This window comes from Pectinophora gossypiella, chromosome 3 (genome assembly GCF_024362695.1).
Source record: "Pectinophora gossypiella chromosome 3, ilPecGoss1.1, whole genome shotgun sequence".
Classification (NCBI taxonomy): Eukaryota; Metazoa; Arthropoda; class Insecta; order Lepidoptera; family Gelechiidae; genus Pectinophora; species Pectinophora gossypiella.
The window spans coordinates 7,651,467-7,669,491 of NC_065406.1; the positions used below are offsets into that span (position 1 = coordinate 7,651,467).

At 35.5% G+C, this 18,025-nt stretch overlaps 1 protein-coding gene across 2 annotated transcripts in view; it reads left to right on the forward strand.

Moving 5' to 3' along the window:
* Window positions 1-10,165: 10,165 nt before the first annotated feature.
* LOC126382021 (uncharacterized) overlaps window positions 10,166-18,025 on the forward strand; it is a 59,293-nt gene continuing 51,433 nt past the window's right edge. For both annotated transcript variants that reach the window (XM_050031707.1, XM_050031706.1), the window contains exon 1: window positions 10,166-10,500. The gene's annotated coding sequence lies outside the window, so the exon portion shown is untranslated. The remainder of the gene's footprint in view (window positions 10,501-18,025) is intronic.

The window sequence follows — 18,025 nt, forward strand, 5'->3', positions numbered from 1 at the left end:
AACATCGTGGGGAAACCCACATTCCCGAAAAATGCATTTTCGGAGGTATGTGACCGGTCCCGTATTGGGCTGGTTTTCCCTTCGCGGCTTGGAAGGTCAGACAGGCAGTCGCTTCTGTAAAAAACCGGACCTGTCAATTCTTCAGGTTAGGTAAGTGGACCCTGTGAAAAAACGGGATAATGCTACGGGGCTATCATAGACATTCTAGATAGAGAGCGGCCATAAGAATTAGTTGCTAACGGTAGACGCAGGCGTTCAGAATTTAATTGCAAGTGAACACTATTGGTCAAATTGATATCTTCCTCCTAAATTCCTCATTAGCGAAGGGAAGAAAGCCTATCCTCAGGCAACATATTTTTATTTCACTAAAATTATTTTATTAAACCTTCTCTGTAGGAAACGAATTTATACCTAAAGCATAGAATGAGGAACAATACTACGTATAGTATAGAACGGTAATTCTCCGCTCTCCACCAGCGACTGAGCTAGGTTTACCTCACCCCCTCGGTCTTACTTTAGTCTTCAATCGTATGGTGTTAGACGTCACACACACAAATGCGCGTATACGATAACGTCAATGTGTAGTGTCTGTGAAAAACGAAAACGAGGTGTTTTCTATGAAGTGTGCGGGGTGTGCTTAAAGGTCAAACGTGGGTTCGTACAAAGGGTAATATTATAGAAAATTCTGATATTGTTTTTGAACAACGCATATTAAAAACTATATTCGTAGAGACGGAGGTAAGTTCAAAGGAATATTAAATCATCTGGGTAACGTTGCGTGAATTTTTCCAGTCGTTACCCTGACCGGACCGCATTTCGTATACGAAATCAAACGTAAGCGCAATTAATTTGTTTATTCCTGAATATGATTTTTTACGCACCGCAATAAAAATAATTGCTTAAAACACATTCTCGTGTCTTATGAAAGGCTATAATTGGGGTCCGGACCTTTTTACTATGCGTCTGTGTCAAAAGTAAAACCAGTATGTTTTGCAAACACGCGAGGTTTCGCAAAAAATATTAAGGTTGGTAAGTATTTAAAATATAACCTGGGGTCAGCATGTGGGCGAAGAGAATTTATTCACACGCACTTTGTTTAGTAAAACGAAACAACGCTAATTACACTTGCTCAACGAATAAAAGATAGGTGGGTACTCAGAAAATTCAAGCGATTGTTATAAATATACATTTATTTCAGCATACGCTATTCACGCGTATTGACATACTTAATGGTAAGGATTACCGAGGATTACTATATTACTCACATCACATTGGCCACACACACACGCACACAGGGCAGAGTTTTATCACAGGCGTCTTTCCCTATCTCATTAGGCCACCTATGCAGTTGTTTAAATGGTACCTCAATTTGTTGCCGGCACTGAATCCCGAATAAATTCCCTCTGGTGGCGCAACTATGGTATCCTGTTGAGATAGGCCCTTTAGTCTTTTATTTGAATAACACTTTCACAAGTATGTATCTCGGCGCTACTACCACTAACTACTTACTACGTATCCGTACGAGTAGTCTGACCCAACATGCATATAATGGAGATTTCTATGGGAATCTAGCTAATGTATTGTGACAGGATCGCAGCATGTAGACATCGGGGGTCGTGTCTCTAAGCCTACTCAATAGGGTTTCCAACTAGTCAAATCAGTTACTTTTTACTAAACGTTAAAACACAAAATTATAGAATTTGTATAAAAACAACAAAATTTACCGTCATAGAAAAGCTTTTTATCTATTAAGTCCATTTTTTTTTATTAAAATTCATAAATAAGTTAATAGAATAAATAAATTCTTTTGAGATTTGTATTTATTTATTATTTATATATTCACAATTTACATAGTGATTACAGGCAATCCCAATTCAACTATGTAATGCAATTTTACTTAAATATTATAAACTCAAGAGTTTTACAACTAAGTCTGTGAATTTCGTTAACGAACATGTAAATAGATCGATGTCAGTATGAAGTACGGAGATAGTATTAATGGTCTTTATTTAGTTATCAGAATTTCATAATTTAAATCTGCCCTAGGAAACTATTTATATTCCAGAAGAAGTGTGGCATCCTTGGCGGCCATAAAAGCACGGCCCGTCCGAATCCTAAACGCTTTATTGTAGACGGTATCATGGTCTCGGGCACTATAAAGATGTTGATTGGAAAACCGAATTGTTGGAGAGCTGTGACCCGGAAACAATAAAAACTTTACGGTCTCGTCTCCGGACGATTTTCCGCTAGGTGACGGCCTGACGGGGCCCGTCTCTCACTTCCGTATTCCGTTTACGCTTTTAGCACCACCTACTGTTCTTTCTTAGTTTAAATATTACTTAGGACTTTAAGTATTTAAGGATGATGTTGGCCGTTATATATGCGTACGAAAGGGCTATGAATGTGATGTACAAAGAGTAACACAATATTATGTTAGGATCGGTGGAGTACTTATGAAGGGTTACATAGCCCTTAGTTACCACCTATAAAACCACACAATACATAGGCGTGTGAGTTTATATACATATATGTACACATAATTAACTCACATACCTATGTACCATTTCACATACCTATATACGAACTCACATAATAAGCGTAACATTGAAAATAATAGGTATGTATGCGAAAGTATGCATAATACGAATAATCAATCAGATTCAATCTTCAACAAAAATTTTGATTAAGGGGTTTCATCGTCATTCTATCTAAAACTCAATTATGATTTGAAATGAGTAATAAATATTTATAGGCTTCAGATTCGTGCATAAGAATTCAATATAACACTGTGATCTACTTTAGGAAACCACATAAAAAAACTGCGTCGTTCATTTTAAAACTGTGTTCCTTACATAACTCTTGAAAACCGCGTACAAAATATTAGTCACATGATTCGTGATAAAATGGGATAATCCCCAAAAACCGTAAAGTCTAAAGTTCAACGGTGAGCCATTCATTCCTTCATAGCATACTAAATATTAAACTCCTTTGCCATTGGATCATCGGAAAAAAATTACGCAGAGACCTTGTCAGTGCCCTCGATTCACTTTCGCCTCTGAGTAAGGCCGCTAGTCGACTGAGTGAATGAAATTATTAACGCATGCCTATCAGACTCTATGAATGTACCTAAGCGCTTATATTTCTCGTTCACGAGAATTACAAGGTAGAAGATATTGATACATGGTCAGGGGCAAAGAGTCAAAAAGCAACTCAGGATGTTTTAAAGGCTGACTGATCGTATTGTTTAACTAGATGGGTGTACTATTACACGGTTTGTTAAGCTTTACAGATTTATCATAATATCTATCAAGATTACATCTACCAACGGCCTCTGTGGTTCTCACGTGGTGGCTCTCGATCCGGAGGCCCCGGCTTCGAATCCCGGTTGGGACATATAAGAAAAATCACTTCCTGATCTCTAGTTTGGTTAGGATATTACAGGCTGATCACCTGCTTGTCCGAAAGTAAGATAATCCGTGCTTCGGAAGGCACGTTAAGCCGTTGGTACCGGTTACTTACCGATGCAAGTATGTAGTTGTTACGTGCGTCATGTCAGGGGCCTTTGGCGGCTCAATAGTAACCCTGACACCAGGGTTGCTGGGGTTGGTAATCCACTTCACAATCCACACGATAGAAGAAGAAGATCTACCAACAAGTACAACTAACAATACTAACAACAAGTATAGCTGCGACTTTGTGTTATGGCGGCGCCCCCGGTCATTTTTATACACTCTGAGACGGCGCAGAGAAGATAGGATTTCAAAAATTCGTAAATAACTATTTAGTAAAAACGATTTATAAGCAGTTCCATTTAGGTACGATCTAGTATGAACTGGCGTGCGTGTAAGAAGCGATTGATGAATGTGGAGGAAGTAAATGGAATTCTATAGTCTCTGCTGGTGGGAAATAGGCGTCAGTTTATGTATGTATGTGTTCCATTTCGGTATTTATTTTAAATGTTTGTTTATTCTTAACTGTTTTGTCGAATAGTTAACTATAAAAAAGTAATAGAAGATATCTTACAAGATTATTTATTTATGGAAGAAAACATAGCTTTACATTAAGAGGTCTACAGTTATAACTTGTACTTACTATTCGAAAGTTTCAGCATTTTACACATAAGTAGATATAATACTCGTACCTTATCCCGCGGCGCACCCATTTGTCTTCTCCTTCTTCTTCCATTTGGCTGCTAGTGTTTTAATGACGAATGACAATTTTTGAAATCTTATATCCTTTAACGGAGAATTTTTGTCCTTTGTGCGTCTTTGTAGAGCCCTGAACTAGGAGAGCTGTAGTTGCATGTAGTTACACTCCATATTCCATTCTGCAAGGTGCCAGGTGATGTAGGTATATAAGTTGTGTATTAGACTCTACACCTACACGGAAAGTTCCTTCTTCCTTTTTATAGGGTAGAAAATACGACATTAGCACCATATAAATGAGCAGGAGGAAAAAATGTCACTTTCCGTGTAAGTGTACTATTAATGTTTTTATTATAAAATCAAGAGTCACAAGGTAGAAGTAAAATATGCCATGAACATGAATCAGTTTTAATTGCGTCACTGTTGCTTGTACGTCTCTTTACTCGTGTTTCTTTAGCCGTTTCCTTTTAGCCTGTTATTTTTTACAGAAAATGTATTTTTCTTTACAGAGAGGAGGAGTTTCTAAAAATATACATCGTGATTTTATTTCCCAAAAATGAATTCCTTTTAACGAATAAAAAACAACCTTTATAATTACTTCGCGACAGGCGGTGGCAATTTTTAACATTGTTTCTCGGAGAGCTAGGAATAATTTGCGTGCTTTGTTATTTTAGTCGATTTAAGTATTTGACTAAAATAATTTCTATTTTTTAATGAATAGAGATAATATGACTAACATTAAAATATTCATTTTAATATTTATTTCTTCTTACATGCCAGAATCAAGCAAAAATATTCTCAATTCCATGCTGACTATACTGACGTCAACACAGTGACGTAAACATACATTATGTCTACAGCATTATATCCACATATTTACTGCGGAATTAAGTCGATATAGAGGTGAAACCGAGGTGGCAATGAATGTACATTCTTGAGTTGAGTTGTACAGTACACCGGACAATGTCGAAATAGTGGATGCGGAACCGACCAGGTTATTACAAGGCAGCTCGCACATTGTTTGATACACCTTGTATGAAGGACTCACCACTTGGACTGTCTATATTGAACTGTATTACGTAGTATAAATAATATACTAATGTCTATAAACACTATAATTTCTGGGATACACATGACGTGCAATACGTGTAAGTGTGATTGTAGTTACCTAAGAATCTCTATCCATCCAAAGGGCAATAGGCGTGTCCATAAGCGTCTATGTGTTGTGTATATTGTATTGAAATTTCTCTCAAACTGCTTTTATCGTTACCTATAACCATCGCTGATAATAGCAATACAAGAATGTGATAAGTCCGTTTATCAAAGAATTCGGGCCTTACCACACTAGAGTTTTTATTAATACTACGAAGTACATATTTATTCTTTACTTAAAATTACAGAAGATCTTGTGACTGATGAGTAACTTAATTTTATCTTAAATTGCTAAGAAGAGTAGAGTGTATGCACTAACATTTTTCTTACTAGTTCTACGAGTATTAAGGGGAAGTCATAATTTCTTCGAGCACTTAATGTGCTCATAAGTACGTCTAAACATATCCTCAAAATGACATGGAGCATATTCCACTGCATTGCAGGTTGGTGAAACAAGTGTCCAGTTTTTGGTTCCTTTTTTGCGCAAAAGATTTATATCTGACAACAGCTGACATTTTAGATAAACGTGCTCTACTCATTTCATTACAGACGAAAAAACTCGTTACTAAAAACAAGATTAGTCTGGACCAGCATGCATAAAATTGAGATTTCTATGGCAATGGAGCTAAAGATAGATAGATAAAATACTTTATTGAGCACAATCTTCTATCGTGTGGGTTGTGAGGTGGATTACTAACCCCATCAACCCTAGTGTTGAGCACAATGCACAGAGATAAGAACAACATATACTTACAGAAAAGTACAACAGGCGGCCTTATTGCTTATGCAATTTCAATTTCTTCTTCTAAAGTAATGTGCCAGAATCGCAGCATGTTGACATCGGGGTGTCGTGTCTCTAAGCCTACTCAATAGGGTTGTTTCCAACTAGTCAAATCAGTTACTTTTCCTAAACGTCAACATGCGAAATGACTATGGAATTTGCATGAAAAAGCAATCTGTGACGTCATAGAAAGTCGTGACAAAATATCGCAATTATTATTACATTTTTCTTTAAGTATTTAAATTTATAAATAAATTAAATACACAAATGAAAAAGTTAACGGTTTTTGTCACTTTTAGATCTGTCTTTAAGAGCTGCGCGCATGTCGCTGGAGTAATCGCCTTGATTACTCCATAGATAGGGCGTGTAGAACGGTGGTTGCCCCAATCGCCCGAATAAATACTTATATTAAAACAATAATTATAATAACGCAATTAGCCGATGATTCAGTCCTGAAAATTCGATTTTAATTTAAAGGAAAAACATTTACGGAACACGGTTGAGGAGCGCAGTAAATTCGTCTGCGGTTTGCTAACCGGTGGGGTGACCGGTGTCATTAGCGATATTAACTATTTTGTAACAAAAGGCCCACCAGTAACGAGGACTGAATTATAAATACATTAAACCCACGTTGCTGAGTACTTAGAGACTTGTTTGATTATTAGTGGTGGGTAGATTGACATTTAAGATTGATTTATAAGAACTTATAAAAATAGATCACGGTCATAGAATAAGGAATAAATACGTATAGAACGGCAAGTCTCCGCTCCCCACCAGCGCCTGAGCTAGGTTTACCTCACCCCCTCCGACATAGTTTAGACTTGAATCGTGAAGGCTGCGCGCGGACAATTATTTTTATTTTTGATCGGATGTTTACTTATGGAGCACAGTCCACCACACTGGTCTACTGCGAGTTGATGGAGGTGTTTGGGCCATCAGAAGCACGGAATCATCATTATTTATAGGTCAATCAGGTGATTGAAGTCTGTATGTCCATGATTTCGACCATGAAGGACGAAAATGGGAATGGAAGCCAGACCTCCAGCTCGTGAGCTCGATGCTCTAACCACTAAACCACAAAGGCTATTTCTGTCGTTTATCGTTAGTCAATACTTAATTCTTTTTAAAAGAATATTCGATGGGAAAAGTCATTCCGTCAAATTGAACAACATACTTACATAGGTTTATGTAGAAGGAGTAAGGGTTTCTTGAAGGTTTTTTTCTTATTTATGTCGGGCACAAGGGTTGACCATAACATAACTTCGGGTAACTTCATAATATACTATTATAGCTAGAGTTTCAATAAAAATCCTTTCCAATCGGGTGGAGTTTGGTTTTACAACCGGAAGGTTTGAGACGCTCCTGTTATCTTCAGATAATACTTTAGTAAGATATTCACTCAAGCGAGAGATGGGTCCATGAAACCCTGGATTAATGAAGCATTCTCCGCATCACCTTCAAGATAAAAGTCCCATATACATCCTACATTTAATTCTTTCCCCGCCATGCATTTTCTTATAAACGCTCACAAATAAGCAATATTTTTGTCTAGAAAATCTTTGAATACGAATAATTATCGAAGAGGAGCCGTATTCATGTTTTCGCTTTTCGCTAGAGCCCTATCTCACTACGACACCATTGTGGCACCACCACGGTTGCGCCACCAACAAAATGTACGAGTATGCAGTTGTATAAAAGGTACTTCAATTGGTTACGCAATCAATTTGTTGACGGCAACCGATTCCCAAATATAATTTCGCTTGTGGCGCAACCATGTGAAAGAGAGTGAGATAGGATCCTAAGAGACAGAATATAACTTTAAGCTTTGGATTATTATTATTTCTAATTTTGCTAAAGGAAAATTATTTTAAAATAGGGATCACATAGCCGTGAAATCTATTTAATCTACGTAGCGTGCTAGAGGTGTTTGCGGAAATAAATTCTAGATTGCGAACTCTTTGATCGTCTCACGTTATACCTAGTTAGTGAAAATAAAAAATAATATATCCAAGTTTTTGATATGTTTTTCTTTATCTAGGTTTAAACGGTATAACGTATCTTTTGTCTGACTTTTTGTAACCTGCGTCTACTTAGACCAGACATAGATATATTTTCTACACCATTCTCTAATCGTATTTTTGTGTAAGTACTTAAGTAAGTACCTATTTATGAAAGCACTGCGCTGCGGCAAAGCAACACCCATATGCGATCTTAGTTGGAATCCATACTGGACAGTCATACTGCGTGAGATCGTCGACCTTTCCGACAGTAAGCCTTTCTTAGAATTGCACTTTGCAACTGACTTAGCCGGTAATACTCGGTAAGGAGTGCATTGTGCACTTTGAACAGGCTTAAAGAGTAGAATAGCAATGATTAAAGTTACTATCAATTTTCCTATTGAGTGTCTGAGTTCTACGGACAAGAGTCTTCTTAGGTAATGAGTACAGTCATGAGCAATATAATGTACCAACTTTAGGACTCTGTCGCACTAACATATTTGACATTTATTGAGACTCACAGTTCAATATGTCAAAAAAGTTAATGTGACATGGTACCAAAGTGTATACATATTAATGCTCGTGGCCGTACATTCTAGTGAAAATTTATACGATCTGTAAAGTAAGAAAATGGTTGTTTTACTTTTGTTTATCCTTCAAAATATGTATTAATTAACTTCATTTTAATAAATGTACATATTTTTGCACATGCTCAAATATATATAACGATTGGAATACGATGCTGTGTAGTAGTCCTTTGTAACTTAATATTTTCTGATCCGTGATGATGAATGAATCCGAATCCAAGCTAAGTTTAAAAAGGACAGCTCAATTTAAATTGCAAAGATTAAAGACAGGCAGAATTGAAATCTTCTTAAATAAGAAAATCTCTATTAAAACAACCAAAAATACTAAAGTTGGTTTGCTGATGTAAATCAATGAGCTTTTTATTTAAACGAAGATTAAAAGATTTATCTTTTCTGCTGCTATGTGATTTTTTTCCATGGAAACAGGTACGTGTAAATGGTTGGTGTAAACAAAAACTTATCCATAGAATAGTTTATGTAATAAAAATGCAAATTATAGTGCAGTAGGTAACAATGATTACCTACGTCTTGATAAGATGGAGTATCTTGTATTTGGTACCTTCATTAAAAGGTTTACTACCAGCAATTACTATGTAAACACTATGAAGAAAAACTCTAAAATGCTTCTCAAGCATCGTATTACTTGATTCTTAAGAGTAGATACGTTATATTAGAGGTATAATCTAAAGTTTCATCATGGTTCATCTCAAGAAGTTCACTACTTCGGAATTAATTAAACACTTCAATCTTATGCCAGAGCGATTTCATTGATACCAAGTGTGCCAATTAATCATAATTTAAATATTAATCTAAAATATTTCTGACTAACTTATGACTATGATATATTTTCTTAGTTATACCTGCAATATCAACAATTTTTAAATTCCAATGGTCAATTCAAGACGTTGGAGAAATCGAATTTTGAGTAGGTAGGTACCAACCTACTCAAAGGTTTCTAATTTAAGAGTCTTTGCATATTCTAGTTTTAATTTAAAGTTCCACGAAAGTCACGAAGTGCCTGGTAGGTATAAAGTTGAAAAGAACATGAATGTCTTTGTTGTACCTTCAGCTAAGTACTTATGTGTATTAGACAATACATATAAGTAGAAATAAACATAATGTTCTGACTATATCACATCTCGCTACTTGCCTCGGACAAAGAATAGAATTTTAAAGCACCTGCAATTGCTTTTTGTTTCCCAAGTTATTATTCAAATAACAATTAAACAGTTTTTACAATTTCCGTTTACACACATGCTTGTGCAACAGCGAAAGATACCTTTCAAATAATTCACAAAGGCAAGGCACGGTCTTAACTTGGAACTATCAAGACTCGAATTCGGGTTTCCTATGAAGCTGCGATTAGTGGTCTCTTTCTTTCGCATGAATTGTCAGGTCTGTTGATGCTGCGTCTTGCTCTGACTTGGGAAGGCTTGCGCGGAAAGAGAATGTGGGTAACGAACGACCTTTTGCCGTTATGGGCAAGCAGTGCGGGCCGTGCGTTCACCGGGATCGGTTCACTCGGCCTCGGCAGTACTACATCGCGCTGTCTCACTGACAGCCTGAAAAAAATTACGTAAATATTACAAGAGTACGAGAGTCACGCATTGATTATGAAACGTCTGTAGCCGTGGGCAGCAGCGCTCCCGACCTGACTCCACGCGTCCTACGAGCAAGTGTCGCCGCGTTTTGTTTAAATTGTGCCATTCTGTTTGACCCTGGTGATTTTATTTTATTATACTGTTTTGTATCCCCCGCCTGTGGTGTTTGCTGAATCCATCTCTGTGTTTTTGTTGTGATTTATTTTTACCTGATTGGATTGTCACAGACCTTAACTGGTAAGTGTTCTTAAATTTAAGTTGCTTAAGTTGGTATAAATTATTTATTTATGTAACCATTGTAATTTTAAATCAACAGTAACTTGAGTTACTCAATTTTGGTTATAATTACAGTAGTTTAATTTATGTTTTTAGTTTATTTACATAATTATTAATTTTAAGTAACTGCCTTTTTATAGTAATAATTAAGTAAGTTAAATTATATACGCATAATTATAATAAGATTAAGTCATAACATTATAATATGGTAATGACTCTACTAGATAGAGTCGGCTTATTCTGTGGTCTGAATGTGGGAATTTGGTTCATAGTTAAGATTTTTGCGTTTCAATGGCTGAAGATGGTTATGCTATTACTGGATGAGCTCGTGGCCTAGTTGCTATTGAGAATGGAGTACGATAAACAATGCTAAATATCAGTACATCAGTGCATTAAGTTCATGTTTCTGAGGGCACGTTAAACTGCAACCAGGTTATTATTAAATACCATACTTTAGGGCTGTATGGAAAATTTCATTTCGGGTTTAGCTACCCCTTTATACCTCATCATTGCCGTAAACACCCACATAATGCGCCCATCAGGTCTTAGTGGTGTAAGAGAACCCAAATTCGACACTTAACTTGATAATTAGCCCCATATATTTGTATAGGGTACATATCCATACTTTGCAACCGGAGTGGAAGTTACTTCTCCGTTGGCTTAGGACTAAATAAAGCTTAGTCAGATACGTGCTTATTATAAGGACTAATGAATGCATTCAAACTTCTTATCATCGTCGAGGATATGTAGCAAAAGTCAAGGGATTCGTCTTTAACATAACGGACCATTTATTATACGCCATAGGTTGGAACCTGTGAACACGGAATAAGAGATATAATATCAAAATCATTCATATTAAGAATTCAATAACAAAGGTGGCAGTAAATCTTGTTACTTTGTCCACCCTAAATGTATAAGTATGATATGGAAATAAACAATCATAAAATGTACAGGTGTTGTCTTAGCTTTTACTCTTCTATTTGGCAATCCAATAGGCCTAAGGTCCATTATATAAATGGCCGTTTAAAATTCCTATCGTTCTTCTTTTTTGTCGTCTTTAGAGTTTTTTTTTATAAATCATTACGACACCATCAGTGTTTCGTAACATACCTCACGATTCCTCTGACATGCGGTACAACCTCGAACACTTTGTAGCAATTTGAACATTAAATTGTTTGAATGGTTATACTTGTTTTATTATTATATCAATGCTATATAACGCTTTATCAAATCAAATATAGTTATTTGAAAGTTTAAACTGTGGTTACTCAATCGCATACCAATTTAAGATGGCATTGAAAAAATGGCGTGTGGAAAATATTTCATCATTAGTTTATATTATTCCTTGATGAAAATCGTTTATATGTTGTAATTATTTCAATATTTTGTGACATATACAAGCAACTCTTCTTACTGAGAAGTAGTTTCGTCAAGTTAACTGATAGACGTAAAATGACAACGCAATATCTAGGATAGGTATCCCCGAATCGATAAATATCATGAAAGATCATTCTATTTCCCCCGCGATCCATATATAAGTAATAAAGACAAATCTTTTTCTGTAGCATTCATAAGATATAAATCTCGAGATATAAAACTAGTTTTAATAACGTCCTTCTGACTTAAGTTCCGGCTCGATCGATCGCTTAAATTTGCAATTCATTGAGACAGACTTTTTATATAAGGTTTTTGAGGAACGTATAAAAATCTGAGATAGCTACGTAAGCTAGGGCTGCTTAAACATATGAGACGCTGTCCAGGTCCTTTAGATAGGATTAGGAGAACAATTGATAAAAACTATAAACACCTATGAATGAAGCTTCTTTGAAGGCGAATGTAAATGAAAATTTTGTTATGCGCAGGGTTCATTGCAATATTAAAAGTTATAAGACTAAAATGCATATATATTTTCTGCTTTTTCTGTAGCCGTAATAGTCCAATCATAAAATCGGAACAACGATGATCACTGATCGAGACTCAGCCACGTCCCGTTGGTAAGCAGCCCTAGCGTAACCTAACCCTGCTACCTAAAAACGGTCTTGTTTCTCGTCACATTATGTAAATTCCCAAGACTTTGTCTTGCAAACGTTTTATAAAGTTTGGAAGAGTTCAAAGGTACTTAAGACAAGGTAAATGAAAAGCCGAGAGACTTCACAAAATTGTATTAACACCTGGTAATTAAGTATTCTCGTAAGGAGAATTAGACTTGTTTGAAATGCAAAGACTGATTAGCTCAGGTGGTCGGCTACGCTTAAATTGTAGGGTTTCACTCCAGAATGTTTAATTTTGTCTTCAGTCAACAGAATGAGCGCTATATAGATTTTTCCAGGGCTTATTTTTTGTAAGTCTCGGAGGCATTTCACTATTTGTCCATCTGAGGGCTTTCATACAGTTATAAAAAGCCTGAAATCACGGTAAAGGCGTTGCCTGGACGGATTATCGCAGACAATTTTGGAAAATAGTGGACGATGAACAGAATGTAGAGTATTCAAATATTAATGTGGCATGATTAACAGAGGGAGAGAGAGAGAGAAAAGAGAAAAGACACAGAACTAAGTAGGCATAAACTTTTGTGTTATATTTGGCACTGGGTGGTGACGTACGTAGGTTGTGTTGTTTGGAGAATTTATTCTCAGTGAGAATGAGTCACGATAGAAACCGATTCGAGGCCGACTGACGGCATCCGCCTTCGGTGCTCATCCAGACGGGTTTGGGCGCTTACGCAACTGATCATACATTATTAGCTAAAGGTATACATATTTATAATAACAAATATACGTATGTTTGGGTGTACGTGTAGGCACTTGTCTCTTTGTTTCATTCCTGTGGGTATATAAAGCCCTTCTCTGTGCATTATTTAGTAAGAATCGAAACTTCTCATTATTGTATTATCATCTGTAATATTCTTTATTATTATCATCAAAATATGCACGGATTTCAAGTATCTATCAGTATATTGTATATATTTAATAATAACGACAATATAGTCAGTCCCTTTTTAATGCCACCCAATAATTTATATAGGTTAACTAAAAGCAGTTCGGGTAACGATACTCTCAACCCGGTTGTAGTTAATTGTTGTCGAATTAACTTTGAACCCACGACTCCGTTCCAATATTATGGGTTTAATTGCAAAATTTGAACTAACATCAAATTTTCCACTATTTGAGCAGGTTAAAGTAGTTAGTTGCAAGCTAATATCGAAGTTGGAACGAGTTCTAGTTGGATAACTTCTACTGGAATTCGTACGGCGTGTATTAAACTTATGAATTGTAACAAGATTACGAATTCAAAGGTTTGAAGAACGCGAGAAGTCCTCCAAAGCTCCAACTCGGTTATCGACAAGTTACATAGCATTGGATTGCGTGGCAGAACTTATAAAAATGAACAACTTTTTGGAGTATTTTCGTAGGTTTCCTATTGAGTAAGTTTACGGAAGTTTGTTTCTGTACCAGTTTTTTTGGATCATTGAGTATAACATTATTTTAGATAGATAGATAGATCAATGTTCGTTGATATCTTGAAACGTGGATAAGTCTTATTCATTGCGCAGTAATGTGTGTACATCTCATTCTTGAATAGTAACCGAGCGGATCGGCGATTTCACCTCCCGCCATGCCAGGAAAGTCACGAATAACTAGGGTTCCGTCGGAACCAATTAGTCGGTAAATGGGACCACCACAATAGAATAATATGACGCTTCTAATACATCATATTTCTTGTCACGTATCAGGTTACCGTTCCTTTGTTACGTGAGCTACTTTCTGTGAGTGAATAGTGCCGAAGGACTTAGATGTGAACAGAATATTATTAATTATTTCTTACGCCTAAATATTTGAGTCCGTTGTGAACTATTTTGATTGCATTCCCGTTTTAGAAACTCGAGTCGTTTGGCCTATTTATTTATGAGTGACGTGTAGATTGTGTGCTAAAATGGCAACGACATCGATCGTCTTGAATAAACAAATAACACTCTGTCCGGGTGTTATAATACAAGCATGAAATAAGCTCTACATAACGTTTTCGTGAATGTTGCTCTATAGAAACTTTTGTACCGTCTACGGATTGATTTTCTTAAAGGATTTAACACACACTTGTAACATTAAAGATTAAATGGATGTAAATGCAGTGATAAGTATCACCTCGATACCAACTGGGTTATGAACTTTATGAGCAAACTATTACAATAATTTTACGATTGTCTTGATGTATGATCCAGTTATATGCTCATTAGGTATTTATATATTGTAATCAGTTCTACAGGCTGCGTAATATGCAATGTTATGTAAATTCTCGTTGTGTAACATTTTCATCAGACTTGCGCTTGTCTGGACAGTTTCGTGATTACTTATATTTAAACAAGCTCGGAGATTACTTGGATAAATATAAAAAAACTGAAATTTCTAAGACTTAGACGAAATCCCTCGAAATCCAATTACTAATTTTATTAAGAAATTTTAAAATTCATTTTACGTTTTTGCCTTTTACGAGGTCTCCAGCAACTACATTGGCGTTAGTCCAAGATTTCTTGCCAAGGTTCAAAGGCTTGGTACAAGTTTTTTGTCCTGGTATAATGCTATCATTCTCCTCGAGATAAGCCAATGAACGCCACTTGGAAGCAAAGTCCATTTATTTAGGGAAACACTGCAGTGGACTGCTTTTTAATTTCCTCTCGAGAGGCTTTCTCGCATCTCATTATATCTTGAGTTCGTCTTTATAAATGGACGGGAATTTAATAATAATGGATTTGGGGTTTTGTTGGAAGAAGAAAATAACTTGTGAAATTGACTAAAAGTAAATAGAAAAAGAATTGCTTAAATACTGTAGCTTTTTAAATTTCGTGCCTGTCGTCTCGTGAGCTCCTTACAACAAATGGCAAATGTATTTGCGGTCTTGTTATCCGTGTTTCCTTCTAAGAAGGCTGATTATTTCTGTTTTGTCAACAAACCTCCTTGGAGAGGATCCATCTTGGTTCCGCCCTGGCCAAAAAACTTCTCGAGTATTTCTTAGACTATAAAAAAGTCACTTTTTATCGCCAGATAAAATAAGAAAAGTAGTCGCACTTTAACCTTTAGCTAGAGTTGACTGTTCGCTCATTTTGTCACCTGAAGTTTATGACAGAGAAAAAATCGCAGTCATTTGTAGGATTTATCTTCGCACTTTATTTTTCGAACGTTGGTACCGACGTCGTAAATAAATGCATTTTTAATAATAATAAAATCAGTTGACAAACCACAATTTTTGAAGTATATTGCTTCACTTTTAAAACTGAATCTAATACATGTACTGAATAAAGAAAATGTCATACTTATTCTTTTCGAAATTAGCCGACTGTACATTTACGTAACATTCCCTCGCTTATTTTCCTTAAGACCAAACTGGATCCGCAACTGTTGCGAATACACATATACATTCAATTAGGTTATGTGTACAGTAGTATAACAACTACGATAAGTACGATAGAGCAAAATCATTTTTCTGCTAAGTAACGCGAAGAATCCGCATGTGAGAAAGTATCACCTCTTTCGCAGGTTTCTAATGCAAATAATACTTATCAATAGATGAACAAATACTTTCTAACCAGTTTAGTTTTTACTTTCACCTTCGTTTGAGTTGAAAGGTCCAAAATTTTTTCGATACGCATACTTTACTGATTGATGACTAAATATTATATCGGCGAACAGGTGTTGCCGAAAGTGAAACTATAAAGTCGTTACTGGAATTAACTTTATTTACTTATTCAAATTAAAATCTATCAATAGGTACCTAAGTACATAAAATAGTTGTTGACAACAACGGCTCAATTATATTTGATCTTATCTAGAAAACATGGTTTGTGTTGCGTAGAGAAAAACAGCACAAAATCTGTTAAAGTTCTTTCGTGATATGCATGTAAATGGACAGACACGGATAAAAATAACTTTTCGCTTAATAACGGTTTACTTACTCTTTCTTTTTTTTTATTTTTACCTTTTTTAACAGTACGAGTTAAAAAATAAAGAACTGTCTTTGAATAGTTACTGTTTATTTCATCTACTTAGTGACTTTAATTTATTTATCTATTCAGTCACCACAAAGTTACGGTAATAAGAATGTTTGATGGTTCAACAACCAGTGAACATAATCTACTCGCATTAACATGTTAACGATCTTTTTTTTTTTTTTTATTTATTATCATTATATCCTTAATCTAAATACATGGTTTGAATGATGCCGTTAAACCACAGAGGTTTGTCTCGGCACCCATTCGTCGCATTAAAACAGAAAAATAAAAAATAAAATAAAAATAATAATATAAAAATACAGAAAACATTGAAAGAAATGAACTCAAAAACACACACAGTGCACTGTCGTACCGAGTAGGCATAAATGCCAATCAATGCGGCGTACCTCGTATACGAGATTCCCTCTAAAACCAGTTTGTCGCTTCCTCGATGCTTCATATACATCATGTTCTATTAATTGATTGCCTATTGTAACGTCGCATCACGCCCACTTTATCTAGCGGGGTAGGCAGTAGTGACTATGTTATTTGTCTTATATACACATACATACGTACCTAAATATATATTATTATAAAAGAAGCACATAAATAGTTATACTACCCTACATATTTTAATTTATGATACAGTAATGTTATAATACATTACTGTATCATAAATTTATACATATTATATTATTATATAAGTATACTATACGTTAGGCATTTTGCTTATATTTAAGAAATAATGTTTTAATATATTTTTTATGTTTTTGGAATGTATTTTATTTATTAATTCAATTGGTAAACTATTATATATTCGGGGAACCATATATGTTAATGTTCTCTTCCCATATGTATTATGGGAGCGGCCTGTTATCATTTGTTTATTTGTCACTAGCCTCGTTTGTTTAATATGTTGTATTGGCTTTAGAATGTCTGTACGAAAATAATTTTCGGCTAACAATGCACACTTTGACTTTTGATGAATAGGTGTAATGTTACATTCATTAAGTAATTCATGATATTTATCCCTAAAACGTTCCTTTGTGTTGTGGCTCACTATCTTTTTTATAATTTTAATTTGTAAGTTGTATATTTTGTCTAAATATGTTTTAAATGTTCTCCCGTAGCTCGTGATACCATACGAAGTTACTGATTCGACTAGTGCTACATATAAGTTACGTAGTACGTTGAATGGGATATTATATCTTATTATGCTGAATTTCGCAAGCATTGCTCTCATTTTATCGCAAATGTTATTTATATGAGGCTTCCAGTTAAACTTGTCATCTATAATCAAGCCTAAATACTTAGCTTGGCTCACCTGCTCAATTTTAGTACAGTTGACACAGTTTCCATTCCTTGCGTGTAGACAATCGTGGCATAAAGCTACGAGGCGGTTCGATATGTTGTGTTTATTATGGCATGATTTCACGTGCATCATTTGCGTTTTTTGTGCATTTATAACTAGCCCTGCATCATGTGACCACTTACACAGAGAGT